Genomic DNA, 11,898 nt, shown 5'->3' with positions numbered 1-11,898 from the left:
CGGGGCGCCCGCCTCCGCCCGCCCCCGCCACCAGCCGCCCGCCGCGGGCACGGCCGCCCCCCGCGCCGCCAAGACCCCCGCCCAGCGCGGCGCGGCGCGGCGTGGGCCAGCGGGGGCGAGGCCGAGGTGTGGGGGGATGCGCCGGCTTCGCGCCCGGCTCTCAGCGCTGGCCCGGCAAGCGGCGAGGGCATGCCGGGCCCCACTGATCCCCAAAACGCACCCCACATCTGATCCCCAAAACTCACGCCATCCCCATAGACGCACACAAACACGCCCCACCGCCCCTCCGGGCTCCCTCCAGCCCCAGGTAGCCGACTCCTTTCTCCCTGTGCCTTGCCCTCCCGCACTTCAGGGTGTCCTGTCCCCCTGTACGGGCTGAGATCCCATCTCCTTCCACACCCGTATTTTCTTTCTCCCTCGCCTCTCCCAGATCCCACCAGTGGCCACCCACCAACTACATCCACCACCTATCGCTGCTCATGGTCCCTCAAGGTGTTTTGGCGAGTGTCCTGCACATCGCTGGGGAAACGAGCGCCTGGCAAGCCAGCCCACGGTGTCCTCTCATCAGGACAGCAAAAGCAAAGGCCTGGCAACTGCCTGGCACTTGGGGGTTTGGTTTTCCTGAATCTGTTTTTCCCATGTGCTGCTGAAAAATGGGTCGATGCTCACTGAGGCCTGGAACATTTCCTGGTTTGGGGGTATCAGCAGGGAGTGGCTCTCCTCATGCAGACAAATGGTGGAAGAACTGCCTCTCAGCACCCGGCTGTGCTTTGTTGCAGCCAAACACCGTGTCTGCGCTGTGCATTAGAGCAGTTTGATGTATTTTGGGTGCATTGTTGCACCAAGGTATTTTGTAGGTCAAGCTTCATGCTGAAAAATCAGAGGATGGATGAAAATATAGTGAGATTTTAATATGGTTTTTTTCTTAATAATATACTGGGAGGTGTCTTTTCATTACCCCTATAGCATGGTAAAGCTGCAGCTGTGGTACCATGTGTTCAGACTTCCCTCTGCAACCAGTTGGACATTTTAAAATGGAAAATTGAGTTTCTTTTTGAGATCTGTCCAGCCTAGTGTGCGGGTATGTGGTGGTGTTGTGCTGGGCAAACTGGGATAGCTGTGCAGCATGGCTCCATGTAAAAGGTATTAAGGCAGGTCTGGGACTGGTGCCTGGGCGATTCCTTGTTAGGAGGGCTACTAAGTTGGGCTCTGTGCATCTGTAACATAAGTCTGCTGCTACCAGGTCTCTGGACCTTGCCAACATTGTGGGCACAGTGTGGTAGAGACATACACCTACTCCCTTGACTCCAAGAGCCAGAGCCCCAAGAACAACCAAATGATATCATACTTGTGATAAAAGTATAATTTTAAAACTACTTGCATGAGGGAAATTAGAGCTAAGATATTCAGCAGCGATTACGTGTTTTCAAGTGCTTTGATTTCCAGGTGCCCCACTAGACATATTTTCACAAAATCTTACTTAATGAAAATGGATGCTCAGCATCTTCAGGTACTTCAAGCCAAGAGCAAGGTAAGTTACTTACAACTCTTGCTTAAAGTATGGGTGATCTAGAATCAGGAAATCCTGGGGCGTGGTAAGGGTGGGTATTAGTTACAGTAGCTAGAGTGGAATGATGTGTGGAGCCTAAAAATTATGGAAGGAAAATTCATGCTGGGTCATTTTTTTAGTGTGTCTGCTAGTCATTGCACAGAGGAATTTTATGTAACTTCAGAGGTTTCCTCTTACTGTTATTGATTGATGTTTGGGAGAATTCACAAGGACAATGTATGTCTCATGCTGGAATGCTAACTTTGCCAGAGGAAAGGAGATTGCCACAGAGGTTTAACGCTTTAGATCTGGGAAGCTGCAGAAGTGATCGGAGAAGGGACCAGTTTCTTGGAGCGTGGTTGTGACATTGGGAGTTGATGTTGCTTCCCTCTTTCAGAGTTTGCCTGGTGTAGGGGGCACTGGGACTTGGGTGACTTTTCCTTCTCTCCCACCCACCTACGCGTTAGCCTTAAGGAAATCTTTGACATTTCTTCCTTTGGTTACTGGGCAACAGTGGACACCTGAAACAAGCTATGCAAAGCACAAGTTTTCTTACAGAAGAGTCTGAAGTGGTCACTGCCAATATGGGTGCAGATACGGTTAGAAAAGGCCACAAAATACCGACAAAACTGTGCTCCTTGTGATATGAACCTGTCGTGGTTTCACCCCGGCTGAGAGCCGAGATCCACGCAGCTGCAGGCTCCTTAAAGGAAAAGAGCAGGGAAAGAGGGAAGGGGGGGGGGGGGGGGGGGGGGGAAGAGGTAAGGGAAGGGAAAAGGAAGGGGCAAATAACCCCAAAATCAAGAAATAAGAGGCCCGTGGGTTGGGATAAGGATAGTTTACTAAGATAACAGAAAAATACAATATAGCAATGCTAACAGGACTTTAGAGCAAAAATATATGAAGCTGTTGATACACAATGCAGTTTCTCACCAAACCACACAACTCAGGCCGTGCCACCCAGAGCCATCCTGGAATCCGACCGTCCCCCAAGAACCGCGCGTCCCCGCGCCGCCCTTGGCCTTCCTCCCGTCAGCCCCCGATATCCTGGGCAGGACGTAACTGGCATGGAATACTCTCTTTGGTCAGTTGGGTCACCTGTCCTGGCTTCACCCCTCCTTTCTCATGAAGAGCTGAGAAAGTCCTTGACTGTCTGACAGCAACTAGAAACATCAGGGTGTTATCAGCACTACTCCCATTTTAACTCCCAAACACAGCATTCCATCCACTGCTACAAATGAAGTTAACTCCATCCTGACCAAAACCAGGACAGAACCACACTGAATACACTAAACTGTGTCTTAGTCCCAAATGTTGCCTAAGCACCCAATGTTTTCCATCCTGTAGTTCTTCCAGAAACGTTCGAGCTCTCTCCCTGACAGATCGCTGGTGAATACAAAGGGGAAAGTCACAACTGTGTAAATCCCCAAACAGACAATAGCAGAGATGTCTGAATGATTGCTGTTTGTTGGCAGACTGAAACTCTGTGTTGGTACCAAACACCATCCCTTGGCTGAGAGCTGGATCTTTTGGCCAGAGAATTTAAAGCTGCCATAAGACTTGTGCAGGATGACTGTCAAAGGTCAGTTTAGCCCATCACCTCCTTCCTCCTAGAGAGGAGCTGCACTAAGTATTTAAGAAACAGCATGCCAGTCATAGGGCCACCACATTGGTTGTTCTTGTATGGAGCTACTTTTGTTTCTTTCTTTTTCAAGGGAAATATGGTACTTGAGGGAAAATACAAGGTACTGTCTTTCCAAGGCAGACAAGATTTGTACTTAAGAGATGCCTCACATTTCATTCAACAGATGACATAACATCCATATCCAGATTTCAGCTGCCTGGGGCCCAGAGAACTCCCTGTATAGCCTTGCAGATGCTTGATGTACCTAATGATAGCCAGATTGAAAGCCTGGCAAGAGCATGAAAGCATCAGAAAGAGTAGGTTTATATATTACATAGATACACTAGACTGTGAAATAAGTTTGCAGTCATGATCTGTATGCCATGAGATGAGGTTATTGTATTGCTCAGTATTAGCTGCTGTGCCTGTCTTGTGTCATAGTGATTTTTTCTGTCCATAGAAGTAGAACGTGTTTATTTCTTTCATTCTGGGGTGTGCCTGTCTGTCTGGATGCCCCTAGATGCTGTGAATGTCTGAAACTGCCTGGGCTTCCCTGTCTCTCCTTCTCCATACTCAGATTTCCTTAGCATGTTCCAAAAGTGTACACTTGCATTGCTTGATGATGATGAAGATGATGATGCAGCATTCACATGCTTTGTAGGGATATTTTAGAATCTGTGACTCACTAAACCATAGTTTGCTGCTCACATGAAGAAAATTGTCTTTGGGGAAGTCCTGTTCATGGTTGAGAGATATGTTCTTGGGTAAATACTGTGAAAGATCTGTGAGATCTTTAGACCTTCCTTGAGGTGCGATTGTTTGCTTCTGCCCAATAGGATGACTAATTAATGATTAATGATGCAGGTGTAGGATAGATTCCTTGCATTTCAGGACAGTGCTGAAAGGAAACTGGAAAGGCTTCTGAGGAGAGCTAAGGAGGCTGGGTACCTGGGCTCTGGTGATTTATTTTTCTAGCTGGACATGAATTTCCTCTAGCATTTATGCTGTTGAGTGAGATTGTTGTAAACTGAAACTTTAAGGGCCACTACAAGGACTCAAGTCTGTATACACTGAAAAGCAGTTACCAGTTTGGAAAGCAGTACAGACTGTAAGGCCTCAGTCCAGTTCCCCTTGTGCATTCATTGGTGTTGATGGGACTGTTGGCCATGTGAGAATTGCTTCATCAAGTCCTCCATGAATACTTAGAGGGGTAAAACCAGAAACCTCATCACTTTCTGAATGGGCCAGAACCAGATTCTTGTGAAGGGGAGGGGAGATCCCTCACCGCCACTGTTCAGCGGCAGAATTCCCAAGCTTCAGTGAGCTTCCAGCACGCACAGCTGCTGCTGCTACAGTCTGTCACCAGCTTAGTCAATCATCCATTATTTATTTCCAAATTGTATGTAAAGCTCCACACCATAGCCTTTCGTCCATGTTCAGGCAAAACAAGAGACAGGGCTTTTGAAAGACCTGGGAAGCAAAAGCAGAGAAGCCTGTGAAATCCTTTGCTTGTGATACTGTCTTATACCCAAGGAAGTGAGGAAAGGAAAACACAATGATATGCAATGAAAGGTTCTAATGTTGGTACAGATTCCTTTGATCTCTCCACATAATTTGTTGCAGTCAACAATCCCTTTTAGCAGAAGAGATCCTTTGTTTACATGTATTCATCAAATGCAACACACTTCATTTAGACAATACCGTGCAGGCACTTTCTTCCACCCTCTGGGTTGTGCCTGGTCAGTTGATCCTGCCGGGCTGTTTGATGGCTACTGATTGCCTGGTTGAGAATGGTTCATCAGGACTACAAGGAATTACCCAAGAATAGTGCACAATCAAGGGAAAACAGTGAACAGAAATGTTTGCAGGCAAATAAGAGTGTCTGCATAACAAGCCATTCCTTGGGTGTGTATATGAGCAGCATCTTTGTCACAGAAATGTTTGCTGATCAAAAATATTAAGAGGTAGATGGTTCAGCAGAACAGCTGTTCAGAATTACAATTACTGTTCCAAGTTCTGGTTTTAACATATTGGATCCTTCCCCCTTCCCTTTCCGGAAGAGGTAGTTGTGTAGCAGGTAGTTCAAGTTCAGTAAAGATCACTTGAACTCCAAGAGGTGGACCAGACCACACTTGGCATTCAGATCTGCATAGGAGTGCAAAGGAAGTCACTGATTTAAGTGTAATCAGACGGTATGTGAGTGTAACTGGGACCTGAACTGCTGAACAACATAAAAGGAAACCTTAAATGCACTGGCTGCCAGTAAATCTTGAATCGCTGGCACTCTGAAGAGACATGCCATCCAGTGCCCATCAGCAGTAAAGCCTGCTCAGTTTATGTGTCCATGTGAGGACTGTAACTGTTCTTTATGTCATACTTGCACCTTCAGGATCACACAGTGATTGGAACAGCTCTCCATTGTAAGTGCATATTTATCATTACTTGCTCATTACCTGCATAACTAACACCAGCCATCCCAGGCCAAACTCACAGCATGGCCGTGACTCTCATTGCACTGAATCCTTCCGTAGTAACATACAGACGCACATCAAATGGGCATTGAACTACCCCTAAGCTTGAAAAAGCATCTCTCTCAGTTTTGTGGCTCAATCTCTGTTTATGAGATTAAAAATGAAGCGTGGGAGCAAATGGGGACGCTCGTGCTTTTAATTGCTTGCTTTGCACGACAGCCAGATAGTGAGAGGCACAGCTATTCCCAACCCATCTTACAGCTGAACTGCAAGAGGAAAGCTGTGAGCGCTAATTTTACAGAGCAAGCAGACCTGCTAGAGGAGTGGCTGCCTTTTTAATATTTGTCCCAGTGATGTGCAATGGAGTTAAAATCTCACAACAAGCAGGGATGCCTGGGAAGTTCCAAGTTTGGCTATGCCTCTGAAATCCAGGGCCCACGTGAATTGCTTCACATGTAGCCACTGCTTTTACTGACCTATGGCGTGGGGCAGTCTTTGCAGAGCTGGAGATTCAATGCCTACCAACTTTGTCATGCCAGGTGGGTAGCAAAACGCCGGTCTTGGGGAAGGCTCTTACTGTGCTAGATGTACCTGATTGGGCTGATGTCAAAAGGAAAGCTTCTCCTGCCCGGTCTCAAAAGTCCCAGCAGGTGATCAGATGAGTGGCCGTGAAGGAGAAATAGGCCATTTCAGGAGGTGTGGCTGGTGATGCTGGAAATGGTACTCCCCTCTAAGAGAGTGCTTAGCCACTCTCTTGGCAGACTGGGAGGCCTTGCAGCTCAGTTGGCTATGCTATCTTTGGAAGAGAGGTGAGATGAAGGTGTTTTATGCTCCTGACCTTTAATATGCTTGTGCTGTTCTTGAGTTTGAAGTGTAAGCTGCAGGGCCTGGGTCGGATTTCAGTGTGAATGCAGTCGCACTTACTTTTCCTGTTGGATGTCATTATTCTGCTTGCTTTTTTCTCTATCCTAACATGCTGAGGGTGCTGCAGTGCACAGCTGAGCAGATGGCTCACTTCAGTCTGGAGACAGATCCATTTCTGAGCATGGGGATTCTTGTATCTAAACAAGTGCCTGAGCGAAACCACTTGAGTGAAAGGCACAACGTAAACTGGAGGTCTTTAAGGTCATTTACCGTGTGTATGGGGGTGATCTGCTCACAAGGAAGGAGAAGAAGGGAGATATAGCTCTGCAAGAGGAATACTGCTTGCTGCATCCTCAATATTCATCATCCTGCAGCATGTGGGGGTTTCCTGAGGACACACAATCCCAGATTTGATAGAAATGATTTTGTGAGGTCTGATGAGCACAAAGCCCCAGACAGCATGGTCACAGGCTTGCCATCTGTGCGTGATCCTAGTAGCCATCAGGCCTGCAGTTCACATGTGAGGTTCTCAGCACTCTTAATTTGTTGCAAAAATGGTTCTGTTCTCCATCCAGGCAGCCTTCCAGGCCAGACCTCATCTCCCAGGACATTGCAGTGATGGAAGGTGGCCAGTACAGTGTGGTATCAGTATAACTCTGTGTGTACCGGGAGCTTAAGTAAACCTTAAGTGAGGAAACATCATTGCTTCATCCTGTAAAGAGAAGATAAATTCTAATGAACCTTGATCTTTGAAAGCCTTTCAGACTCATTTAGAGGGGCCATGTGGTGTTGCAAATGTAAGGTCCCAAGTGTAGGCATGCAGAGAGTACCACTATCACTATTTAATTGAAGCTTACGGAGTATTTCACTGCAGAAAACTAGCCTTTATTTAACACTTCCTACAATACACTGTTGCTGCATTGTTATACTGTTTGAAAAGCTACTTGTTTCCCCATAAGCTGTTGGGGACAGGCACGGCAGCATCACTCTGGCAGTCCAAAGAGCAGCCTTTATGGCCCTACGTGTCTGCACACAGTGGTCACAATAATTTCTTACCTCTGAGCAGGAGTGTCCTGGTAGCTCAGGAAAGGAAGGCTTCCTGCTGTTGAGGAGATTTTGACTCTTATCTTGGCATTTGAGCTTTCCCTAGGGTTTTGAGATTTTTTTTTTCCTCGTGGCTGCCTGCCTTGGGCATTTTCTATGCTTTTTTTTATGATTTCCGAATTCACTTCTGCATTTTGCATGGCAGTGAAATGATCCTTGGCCTGGTGGCTTGGCTTCCAGACACCATTGACAAGAAATATGTTGAAGACTTTCGTTGAAATGTCCTTTGTGAATGAAAAAATGCAAGTCCTGCATACATATATGTGTACTTAAAAGGAATTAGAATCCTTAGCTAAATCAGCAGCAATAAGAATACAATTCAAAGGCTTTGGTTCTTAAAATAAACAGTTGCCATTATAATGTGTAATTTTCAGTATTACTTTCATGCAGCTCTGTCGGGGAAGACAGCAGGCCTGCCGGCGGCCTACCTCTCTTCACCGAAGACATAGGCCCTGACAATATCCTCAAGTTCCCATTATTAAAATCCCAGGATTTTAATAATCACATTCTCAAAACACAGCACCCTTGATGACAGGGGTGTAGACTGCCCTAAACCAAGAAGTTATGGGAAGGTACTTGGGAGTAATGGAACATGTCAAGAAACAGCCATAATAAATGGTCATAACAGCAGGTGTGTGGATGCTTTTAGGCATCAAAGGTAAACTAACGATATTTAGCTATAAGATATGTTTATCAGAGCTCGTTATAATTACTAACCAATCAATGGGGTGTAAACAGTGTATGTAACTAATTAGCATTTTTTTAGCTTGCCACATTTGCAGTAACAAATGTATAGAATCTGTGTGCTTTCACCCAATAAATGGCTTCACCTAAGATTCATATTGAATTATGTGTTGCCCATCGCTGATCTCCACACAGCTCTACTTGCGCTACTTCTCAATTAGGCAATCTGAAATGTGGGGAAGCCGTAACATGAGTCAGTGTTGCTGTGAAGAAAGTGTCTTGTGCAAGTTGTGCCCCTCAGGTAGTACAAGGTGAAGTGACACCAAATTTGAAATACTTTGTCGGTGGCTGTTAGGACAATCTAAAATACATTTTATCAGAATGCACCAGGCAAAAAAAAAAAAGTCATTTCAATGCAGTGATTTAAAATTTCTCAAAAAATAGAGCAGTTGTAATGTATATTCATGATCCTCTTTCCCTATCGTGCCCTTGCCTTAGAGGCTCAGGTTATGAAAATCATTAAAAATATAGTGCATGCTGTGAGGGAACTATGGAAAATTGCTGCTTTGAGCATCTAAAGCTGGAAATGCCTTTGTCTTGGACTGCGGCTAGGAGCTTTCTGTCTCTATACATCAGTAATGTGTTTCGTCCTTCATAATGTCTTATTTAAAAGCATTACTATACACAATATATAGTATTTACTACCAAGAGATATGGTCCTAATATATGTTGGATGTGGAGGCTGAAAGCAATTTTTTATTTCAATGTAATGTTTCTTTAAAACACTGTGGTTTCGAGGCAGATGGTGGTTAAATACAAGCTAGGGACAGGAGGAAATATATTTCCAGTAGGGATTTGAAAAATGGAGAATCAGTGGTCTAGAGAGCATCAGCTTGATGCTCCAGCAAGGGAGCGGAACAGGAGCTCTGAAATCAGAAGTGGTGGGAATGCCAACAAAGAAAGGCAGAGTGGAAAGAGGAAAAGACGAACTAAAAGGCTGTCGTGGATGAGAATGAAAATGGAAAATGCTACAATAAAAACAGTGCCTTTGCACTTCAGTGAGGAAGCAATGGATGCTTGAAGGTGGAACTGGTGGCTGGAATACATGTAAAAATCAGGATTTCTAGAGCAGGGACAAAGAGACCACAGCAGATCCATTTGAAAGCAGAAATAGGTAAAATATGCAAAACCCTTTTATCTGTCATTACCCAAAAGGTAGCGTTTGCTATTCAGATTACTTTTCTGGAGAAGACAACTTAATCCTAAATTAATTTTAAAAATGGCCAGCCTTTCTTTAGTACTCCCTGTGACAGGAATGGTAAGCAGAAACTCGTCTGAGCCCTGACTTACTGTTTTCTTCAGACAAATCTGTGATATTTGAATGTTTTCTAGATTGTACCAGGGGTGGATTGTACACAGGACTCCAAAGGTGTGGATCTCTAAAAATTAAAAAAAAAAAGTAGGTACTATTTCCAAATGTGTGACCAAGCTTACGAAGGACATGCACAGAAAGGTCCTGAAGGAAATATTTGTTTTCTAAACAGCAACAAAAACTTGTAGGGGCTTGATATGGTCCAGCTAAAATCAATAAGGTATCTGCAAGAGATTAATTTGCAAAATCCCAGTTGCATAAATCCAGGGGTGTGGTGGTTTAGCCCTGGCTGGAGGCCAGATGCCCACCAAAGTCAGTCTATTACTCCCCTTCTTAGTTGGACAGGGGAGAGAATATATATTAAGAGGCTCAGGAGTCAAAATAAGGACAGGGAGAGATCATTCTGTCATCCACGGCATGAGCAAAACAGACTCAACACAGCGTGAAGAAGGAAAACTACCTAATTTATTACACTACACTAAAAGGAACAGTGAAACCGGAGTTGGGAGCACAACCAGATCTTAAAACAAATGCAACCAGATCTTAAAACACTTTCCCCCCACCACTCCCTCCTTAGCAGACTTTAGTCAGAATTTTGCTCCCTTCTTCCCCCTGTTCGCAGAACAGGGGGGGCTGGGACTGGGGAAATGAGGTTCTCGGTTACTTCTTCGTGAGCTGTTTTCCTTTTCCAGATCCTAAAACACCTCTGACCTCCCCCTCTGCTCCCTTCTTAGCAGACTTCACTCGAGTCATGATTTCACTCCCTTCTTCCCCCTGATCGCAGCACAGGGGGGCAGGGACTGGGAGATGGGGGCTTCGGTCAGTCCCTCGCAAGTTGGTTTCCTTCTCAGCCTGGGCGGGGGGGCATTCATTCCACACCCTCCCCCTGCTGCACCATGGGGTCTCACCCACAGGAGACAGTCCTTCACAAACTTCTCCAATGTGAGTCCTTTCCCACAGGGCTTTATCTCTTTATCACAGTGTCTCTCAGTCCCAGTCCTCCACAGGATTCCAAGCCTCCCCCCTGCAAACCTGTCCAGCGCAAATATTTCTCTCTCATCTCTGTGTCTCTGTTTCTCCTCATGGCTGCAAGTGCTGGCAGGGGCTTATCCCAATGTAGGGTCCCAGTGTCTCCTCTATGTCTCCACCTGCTCCATCCAGCGTGGAGCCCCTCCATGGGCTGCAGGTGGGGTCTCGGCCTTTTCCATGGGTTTCTCCATGGGCTGCAGGAGCATCTTTCTCTCTGGCACCTGGGGCGCCTCCTTCCCTTCCCTTTCCTGGCCTTGGTGTCTGCACAGCTCGTTACATCTTCTCACTCCCCTCTTTGGTGACAAAATGCAGCTGCTTCTGGATTGTTTTCTCCTATATGTGATTCTCAGAGGCGCTGTGACTCTTTCTCGTCTGTGACTTTGGACTTGAATTGCCCATTGTTTAGTTTTAAAACTGGCAAAACCCCCCTGTAACTGCTGCTTACAAAAACCGTCTCAGCAGCACAGCCTCGCAAAACTGCAACAAGGGGTCTGTGCATACACCAGTGAAGTATGTGGGTGTATGGGACAAACGTTCTGAGAGTCGGGTCTGCAAATCTGCCAAATCTACACTGGATAACAGACTTTGCAACTCTCCAGGACTCTCTCATGCCGAGGTCAGGTGCAGTATGTGAGGAATTAATCTCAAAACCAGGCTTTTCTTGCCCTCATTATTCTCATAATTTGTATTAACCAAATCTACATTGACTGAAGAGAAAGAAAATGGAGACTTTTCCTCTAAAATGAAAATATGTGTATTAATACAGATTTGTGAAATTACTTATTAAACATGTCTCTGATTCCTTCTCTGATTGCATCTCCTGTCAGCTGCGCAGAGTATCCAGATCTCATTTAATTCTTAGCCCATTGGTTTTCACTTAAGGATGGTTTGCCACCTGTTTATCAGCTCTGGGAGAGGGGTCTAGATTCTCATTTTGTTGTACTGTGTAATATAAGATAACAGGCCCTGAACTTTACTGAAAGAGTTGTCAGAGCCTGGAACAGGCTGCCCAGGGAGGTGGTTGAGTCAACATCCCTGGATGTGTTCAAAAAAAGGGTTGATGAGGTACTTAGGGATATGGTTTAGCATAGGATGGGAATGGTTGGACTCGATGATCTTCAAAGGTCTCTTCCAACCTTGTGATTCTGTGATTCTGTGAACATTAGTGGTCATGAGCCTCAGCTGGTTTTTCTGTGTGGCA

Source organism: Gallinula chloropus (assembly GCF_964237585.1).
Source record: "Gallinula chloropus genome assembly, chromosome: 4".
NCBI lineage: Eukaryota > Metazoa > Chordata > Aves > Gruiformes > Rallidae > Gallinula > Gallinula chloropus.
Note: the sequence above shows the minus strand (reverse complement) of the source record.